The sequence below is a fragment of the Piliocolobus tephrosceles genome, chromosome 14 (assembly GCF_002776525.5).
Source record: "Piliocolobus tephrosceles isolate RC106 chromosome 14, ASM277652v3, whole genome shotgun sequence".
Classification (NCBI taxonomy): Eukaryota; Metazoa; Chordata; class Mammalia; order Primates; family Cercopithecidae; genus Piliocolobus; species Piliocolobus tephrosceles.
In genome coordinates, this window is record NC_045447.1 from 91,054,434 (window position 1) to 91,063,601 (window position 9,168).

A 9,168-nucleotide genomic window follows, 5' to 3' on the forward strand; every position below is an offset into this window, starting at 1 on the left:
CAGGCTGGTCTCGAACTCCTGGGCTCAAGTGATCCTCTCACTTTGGCCTCCCAAAGTGCTGGGATTATAGGCGTGAGCCACCACGCCCAGCCAAAATGCACTATCTTTTGAAGATCCTTCCGAAGCAATCTGCTGGCAATATCTTAACAGATTCCCAGTACTATCGGCTTCCCCATACCTCATCCAAAAGCAAAACTTATGGGAAATTTATATATAATTTTCCAAGCATTCAACTTAGGTTTCACAGAAATAATCCTTTTCTTCCCCCCTCCCTATAAAGTTACCAAACCACACATTTCATCAAATTATATAATTACGTAACAAGTATAATTTGTATGAAGAGATTTGGGCAGAAACACAACTGATTACTGGATATATGCTATTCAACCAGCTGCAAAGGGTTTTACGGAGAACTGGAGAGCATTAGTTACTCTCAAGAGCCAGACAAGTGATGGCCAGTTAGCAGAGTTTTGGTTATACTACACAGAGCCCTCTCTGGTGACACTCAATTAAACGAGATGTTTAGCCTAAATTTCCATGTACAATGTTCCTAATATGTCTGTAAGGCATTAAAGTTCTTAATGTAGGCTGGGTGCAGTGGCTCACACCTATAATCCCAGAACATTGGGAGGGGGGAGTAGGCAGATTACTTGAGTCCAGGAGTTTGAGACCAGCCTGGGCAACATGGCAAAGCCCCATCTCTACAAAAAATACAAAAATTAGCCAGGCAAGGTGGTCCAGGCATGGTGGTGTGTGCCTGTAGTCCCACCTACTCAGGAGGCTGAGGTGGGAGGATCGCCTGAGCCCAGGGAGGTTGAGGTTGTAGTGAGCCATGATTGCGTTACTGTACTCACTCCTGCCTGGGTGACAGAGTAGGACCCTGTCTGAAAAACAAAACGAAACAAAAAGATCCTGCTATGACTTGGAATTATAAAATGAAGAGGAACAAAAGATTAAAGTATGTTCAGATAATCCTTTCTAGTGTCTTCATTTTTTTTGCAGGGAGTCTTTTGACATCATTTTAAACTTATATTCTTCCATAAGAACCTTGTAATTTACCTTTTGTCAAATCTGAAACAAGGAGAGGTTTAAATATATATAAATTAAAGTAAGTTTGTGATCTCCATAGTGTTGAGATAACTCTGTTACATGTAATACCCTAAAGAAAATATTGATCTTGGCAACTAGTAACAGAAATCAAATATAACAGTGGTTAAGACAAGAGATATATTTGTTGGGTTTTTTTTTTCCTCATAGAGATAGGCAGTCTGGGGCTAGAATAGCAACTCCAGGTTCATCTGGGATGCAGTCTCTTTCTTTCTGTCCAACAGCCTTACTTTATGACTTCCATCCTCAAGTTTGCCTCATGGTCTCAAGATGGCTGCTGCAGCTCCAACTATTACATTAGCATTCAATGCAGGATGACAATAAGAGAAGGCCACAAACCATGTGCTTCCCAGTCAATTCAGGCCCCTTAGAAAAACTTTACTGGAAAGCCCCACCTAGTGACCTCTACATACTTTATCACTGGTGCTCTTATCTGTAAGAATATCTAAAAGCATCATGTTATAGCTAGGCACCAGATTCAACAATTTTGAGTTATTGTTACTGAGAAAAAGGGAAAAACTGGATAGTGAGTAGAGTAGACAATCAACAGTGTTTCCCATAAAAAATAATCTGGCCAGGTACAGTGGCTCAGGCCTATAATCCCAGCACCTTGGGAGGGTGAGGGAGGAGGATTGCTTGAGCTTAGGAGTCCAAAACCAGTCTGGGCAGCATGGTGAAACCCCGTCTCTACAAAAAATACAAAAATTAGCTGGACATGGTGGCACATGTCTGTGGTCCCAGCTACTAAGGAATCTGAGGTGGGAGAATCACCTGAGCCTGGGGGGATCAAGGCTGCAGTGAGCCATGATCACACCGCTGCACTCCAGCCTGGGTGACAAAGGGAAACCCTGTCTCAAAAAAAAAAAAAAAAAGAAAAGAAAAGAAAAAGAAAAAGAAAAAGAAAAAAATTTTTAAAATCTTAGCAGGATATTCTAAAAACCGAAATATTTGATACACACCTTATTTCCTGACTGGTCTGGATAACCGGGAATTTCTGTATATTGCAAAGATCTATTGATCTTTTGCTTTGCAAAAGTGCCGTTCAGTTGTTACAACTATGTTTTAGACACCGTGTGGAACACTTGTTTTATTCATTCCGTATCTCCATTTCGAGCCACACACTAGCCAGGACATTTATATCAGGTGCCAGCTCAAGCTCACATGGATGTTGCTACCATGAGCAGAATTCTGCTTCTACAAAGTACATACTGTGCATACTCAACTCTGTAGTTGTGAGCTTTTAGAAATATTGGTCAAGGTCCTATTACCAAGTTTTGCCAATCAGGTGCACCTGAGAGCACAAGCCACACTAGGCAGGCAGCTAAAAGCAGCTGACTGACTGCCCAGGATGGCTTGCCTCCAGTTTCTTTTTCACAATCTTCGAGGCAGTCAGTGCTTTTTACAAGGGTGCAAAAAGTTCTCTCTTCTCCAGAATCCAATACAACAGTTGCAACAGTGTATCTTAGACTCATTTGGAAATACAACTCACCAAACACTTATCAAACCCTGACTTTGTTAGAGGATGGAAATGCCCTCAAAGATTTCACACCTACGAAGGGAGATGAGGTGTATGACACTGATTAACGGGTACAAGGAAGGCCTAGAGAGATTATGGAAGAAAGTTCATAGCTTCCTTACTTCTACTAAGTTACACTTGAACAAGCCCCAGCCCACAAGGCCCCTTCCTTCCCAGTGGTTGTCCTGAATACTCCACTTTTTTTTTTAACCTTCATGGGAGGCATTGGATTGCCTTGCTTTTACTTTTTGGGCATCAAAGTCCTATTCACCAAGCATCTCCAACTATAATTCATTAGGCTACATGTAATCAATTCCTTCCTCTGTTCCCATGATCTCTAATGCTTCTTTCAGATGCTCTATTGGCTGGCATTGCTCACTAATGACAAGACCTCATTGGCACCAGGCGAGATCATTTTTGGCTTCCATTGTTGGACCATACCCATGACCACCACCGACAATGTCAAACACTTAACAACCTCTGACACCCTTCAGCACCATGGCTCAGACTCTCAGATTTAAAGCATGATGGATGCAGAAATTCAGCTGGCCCCCAATCACCCCTCTTTCACAGGTACCATCTCAACATCAGTTATGTACCTCTGCCTTCGCAAATCCACCTCCTCCCAAAGTCTGAACTTCCAGCAGTGGGGAAATGCCCTGTCTCCTAAATTCCTGGTTCCATCCTCCCAATGTATAAGCAAATTGTCTGAGGTCAGAGTCGTGATTCCCAGTGAACACAGTAGTTCAAGAATTTGGGGTTACTTATGTACACAAATGAATAAAGATGCAATATAAATGAATGTAACAATGTAACAACAGACAAGTATGAGGAACAGAGTACAATGGGTATATTCTAGTACTAAGAATACCAGTCATACATTATGTAATTTGTTTTTTTTTATCTAAAATATACTTTTCCATACAGTAATTTATTTGAACTCAAAGACTCTGGCATGTACAGAAATAGGTCAGGTATTATTATCATTTTAAACATCAGAAAACAGAATCTTAGAAAGGTTAAATGCCTTTCTCAAAAACCTCTCAAATAGTACAATAGAACTTCAATGTAAATCCAGATCTTCTCTCCAAATCCAGTTTATCTTCTACTACATTATCTGCTCGTGGCATTACTCTAATGTTCAGCTCATTGGGGGGCAGCCGTAACTAAGAAAACATTATAAATCTCCCTCTTGGTTGGGCGTAGTGGTTCACGCTTGTAATCCCAGGACTTTGGGAGGCCAAGGTGGGTGGACCACTTGAGGCCACGAGTTTGAGACCAGCTTGGCCAACATACTGAAACCCCGTCTCTACTAAAAATACAAAAAATTATCTGGGTGTGGTGGCAGGCGCTGTAAGTCCAGCTACGCAGGAGGCTGAGGCAGGAGAATTGCTTGAACCCAGAAGGTGGAGGTTGCAGTGAGCCGAGATTGTGCCACTGCACTCCAGCCTAGGCAACAAGAGCAAAACTGTGTCTCAAAAAAAAACTCCCTCTTTTTCAGTATCAGAGCATACTATGTGAGTTTACAAGTATTCCTTAACTTACCAAACTGAACTACTCCTTTAGATGTTTGTTATTTCTCCCACTGGGAAGTGGAGTCATTTCCTTCCCCTTGAATCTTGGCAGGCTTTGGTGACTTGCTTCACCAATGTAACATTGCAGAGGTGATTTATGAAGCTAGGTCATAAAAAGCCTGTCAGCTTCTGTCCAGACCTCCTAAGAACTCACTCTTAGAAGCCTGCTGCTATGCTGTGATGAAGCGCAAGCAGCCCATAGAAAGAGCCATCAGGAGAGGAAACAAGGCCCCAAGAGAGCCCTGGCTGAGCTCCTGGCCAAGAGCCATGTGAGGGAACGATCTCAGAAGTGGATCACCTAGTCCCTGTCAAGACAGATGAGCTGTCTCCACCCAGCCTGCCCAACTTGCAGATCCATAGACCAAGTAAATCATTGTTATCATTTCAAGCCATTAGGTTTTAAGATGATTTGTTTCATAGCAAATAACTGCAGTCTACCTTTCCAAAACCTTCATGGCTAAAAAGAATACACAAACAGAAGTAGTGGTATATATCAAACTGGCTATACATTATGAATATTTGCATGTTTATTTCACTTACATATTCTATTTTATATTTTTAAAAGTAAATGAAGAGGCCGGGTGCAGTGGCTCACGCCTGTAATCACAGCACTTCAGGAGGCCAAGATGGGCGGATCACCTGAGGTCAGGAGTTCAAGACCAGCCTGCCTAACATGGTGAAACCCCATTTCTACTAAAAGTACAAAAAATTAGCCGGGTGTGGTGGCACACACCTGTAATCCCAGCTACTAGGGAGGCTGAGGCAGGAGAATCGCTTGAACCCAGGAGGCTGAGGTTGCAGTGAGCCGAGATTGAACCACTGCACTTCAGCTTAGGCAACAAGAGTGAAACTCTATCTCAAAAAAAAAAGTAAAAGGAAGAGTACCCTCTGATTTAAAAAGAAAAAAAGGCAATTAGACGAATTGCTTTAAAATGCCTTCAACCCTAAATAATAAAAATCTTATTATAAATATATTAGTATTTGGTTTGAAACTCTGTGAAAAGAATTAGGCCCTCCAGCTTTTATAGTTCCATGAAGGCCTTCTAAATATAGGAAAGTAAAACTGAAATTCATGTCACTTCATTAATGGCATCACTTAAAACTATAACAGTTAATTAACTAATTAACAACTTAATTAACTCAGCAGTTAATTTACTTACTTGAGTTCACTTAAATTCCCTAGATGTGATTTAATGAACTTTCAGTGTAATTTCTGACTAACCATGTAAATTGTATGATGTATATCTCTTCGATTTGGATTTTTTTTTTGAAATAATATTATTTAAGGCAGAACACTAAGCCTACTAATGAGTTTTCATTTTTTTCTTCATAGGGAAACTCTCTGAACTTCTGGCAAGGAGCAAGTTTCCCATCAACCTTGCTGGGGTATTTTTTGTTATTGTTACTGTTTTTGAGACAGGACTCACTGTGTCATCCAGACTGGAATGCAGTGGCATGATCTCGACTCACTGCAACCTCTGCCTCCTGGGCTCAGGTGATCCTCCCACCTCAGTCTCCTGAGTGGCTGGGACTACAGGCGTGTGTCACCACACCCAGTTAATTTTTGTATTTTTGGTAGAGATGGGGTTTCATGTTGGTCAGGCTAGTCTCGAACTCCTGGGCTCAAGTGATCTGCCCATCCCAGCCCCACAAAATACTGGGATTACAGGCATGAGCTACTCCACCCAGCCACACTCAGCCTTTTCACTTTTACAAAGAAAATCATATTTGGATTTGTTGGTTCGTTTAAATGCATCAAAATAAGATTCAAAAATCAGCAAGCCAATGTGAGCAAATTTCATGACAGTTTATTAATAATTAATTATCCTTTTTTTAAAAAATGGACACTGAAACAAACAATAATTGAAAAAAACTGTTATAAAATATTTCTCTGGCCCATGGATTTACTTATTAAACCAACATGTTTACATAGCAGTAGGTAATGTCAGGTTACTCAATATGTGGCCCATTAACCTGTGCCCATCTATGAACTGTTTTTACCAGTGGGAAATGAGAAGAGTACAGGAAGTGTTTACATATATATACAGGACTTTGAGAGAATAAATATATGTCTGTTGACTATCATAAAGAGACATTTGGAGGCCAGGTGCAGTGTCTCACACCTGTAATCCCAGCACTTTGGGAGGCTGAGGCAGGCAGATCACCTGAGGTCAGGAGTTCAAGATTAGCCTGGCCAACATGGCAAAACCCTGTCTCTACAAAAATACAAAAATTCGGCCGGGCGCAGTGGCTCACGCCTGTAATCCCAGCACTTTGGGAGGCGAAGGTGGGTGGATCACCTGAGGTCAGGAGTTCGAGACCAGCCTGACCCACATGGAGAAACCCCATCTTACTAAAAATACAAAATTAGCCGGGCTGAGTGGCCCATGCCTATAATCCCAGCTACTTGGGAAGGCTGAGGCAAGAGAATCTCTTGAACCTGGGAGGTGGAGGTTGTAGTGAGCCGAGATCACACCATTGCCCTCCAGCTTGGGCAACAAGAGCAAAACTCCGTCTCAAAAAAAAAAAAAAAAAATACAAAAATACAAAAATTCACCGAGTGTGGTGGTACATGCCTGTAATCCCAGCTACTCAGAAGACTGAGGCAGGAGAATCGCTTGAACCTGGGAGGCAGGGGTTGCAGTGAGCCAAGATCACACCATTGCATTCCAGCCTGGGCAACAAGAGTGAAATTCCATCTCAAAAAAAAAAAAAAAAAAAAAAAGAAAAAGAAAAAGAAAAAGAAAAAAAAAAAAAAAGAAAGAGAGATTTGGGCTTGTATTTTATCCTGTATTTTAATTTTTTTCTAATCATTCATTTTTATTGTGTTTTACAAACATCTCAGTCTGCAACAGATAGCTTTTTTTTTTTCAAAGTTGGTTCCTTTTCAAAGATAGTTTGGGAAGCATTGATTTAACTGTACTAACTACTGTGGCAAACAAAAATTGGATAAAAAATGATCCCTGCTTTCATAAAGCTTGCATATTAATAAGAAAGGCAGGTTATGATTGTTGTGTAATTGAAGTGTAAACAATATGTTCTAGACACTTAGAAGAAAGAGATGATTCCACAAGGAAAGGTAACAGAAGGCTTTGTAGAGGAGGCAATTGTTGAACAAGGTCTTGTTTGATGAATGAGCAGAGTTTGGGGAGGTAAAAATAGAAGAGGACACACATTTCAGGCAGAGTGAACAATGGGAGTAAAGTCGGGGGGAAAATGCAGCTATGTATTGGGAAGAGCATACAACTGACCTCATTTGGTAGGAGCAGAGGGAATGTGATAAATCTAGAAGGGTAGACCCAGAGGCCCAATTGTAGAAGGCCTTTTGAATGTGAAGCTAAGAGGTTTGCACATGCCTGAGGTCATCTCCAAGTTGCCACTGAAAATGTCTGAGCAGAGAAGTGGTGTTCTTAAAGTTGTGCTTCTGAAAGATGAATTTGAGGAGAGAAAAACTGGAGAATTAGATGAGGAAGGATACCCCAGATTTTTCAGGTACAACCTGATAGATTCAAGTCATCTTAAGACCCTGCCAAATGAGATTTTAAAAAGTACACTTTTAACCTTTCCAAAGTAGTGATCAACAAGTGAAAATACAACAGCAACCTACTCCAGAAAGCTCCTGAGTAAGTGATGGGTTGCTGACATTTATGATGCATTCGCCGTGTGCATTTTAGGTCCAGTATCTCATGTAATCACCAAAACCACTCTATTTCAGGTTCTATTATCCCCATTTTACATATGAGAAATTTGAGGCTATAAAAGTTAGGTCCCATACCCAAGGTCACTCACTAAATAATAACAGCCTAGGGCCGCGCGGTGGCTCGTGCCTGTAATCCCAGCACTTGGGGAGGCCAAGGCAGTTGGATCACCTGAGATTAGGAGTTTGAGACCAGCCTGGTCAACATGATGAAATCCTGTCCCTACTAAAAATATAAAAATTAGCCAGGTGTGGTGGTGGGTGCCTGTAATTTCAGCTACTCAGGAGGCTGAGGCAGGAGAATCTCTTGAACCCAGGAGGTAGAGGTTGCAGTGAGCCAAGGTCACACCATTGCACCTTGCCTGAGCAACAAGAACAAGAATCTGTCTCAAAAAAAAAAAAAAAAAAAAGCACCTAAAACTAACCAAATCAGTCTGATGCCAAAGTCCATTTTGGCACTATTGCATGCCAAACAAAAAGTAAACACTCAAACATGTTAGGCTTTCCCTGCATAAAGGATGATTTAGGAGAAGACAATTAAAATCCATACCAGCTATCTACTTGAACATTATGAAGCCCATTCTCTGGAAACGCCTGGGATTTTATCTGTTTTTCCATCTGAAAGATGAGACTACAATGTACAATGGGAAGATGATATTTCTTTAGTGAGAGCTGAGGATATTTTTATAATTATAAACTCTTGAAATTCTTGCTTCACAAAAGGACCAGCACAAGTTGCATTTTTCTTTTTGATTTTGTTTTTGTTTTTTAAAAAGAACTTGGCCGGAAGCGTGGCTCACGCCTGTAATCCCAGCACTTTGGGAGGCCGAGACGGCAGATCACAAGGTCAGGAGCGCAAGACCAGCCTGGTCAACATGGTGAAACTCTGTCTCTACTAAAAGTACAAAAATTAGCTGGGCTTGGTGGCGTGCATCTGTAATCCCAGCTACTCGGGAGGCTGAGGCAGGAGAATCATTTGAACCAGGGAGGTGGAGGTTGCAGTGAGCCAAGATCACACCACTGCACTCCAGCCTGGGCAACAAAGCAAGACTCCATCTCAAAAACAAACAAACAAACAAACAAAACAACTTATCAATATAACAAAGCAAATATATGACTGCCTATCCAGAATTGAAGTATGAGTTACAATGGCAAGTCTGCACTAGAATAAACGGTGGCAATAAAAGGTGAAAAACAAACACTATAAAGTTTGTTGATTTGCCTAGTTGGAAAGGAGAAGCTAATGCAACAGAAACTACTGATCATAGCACCAT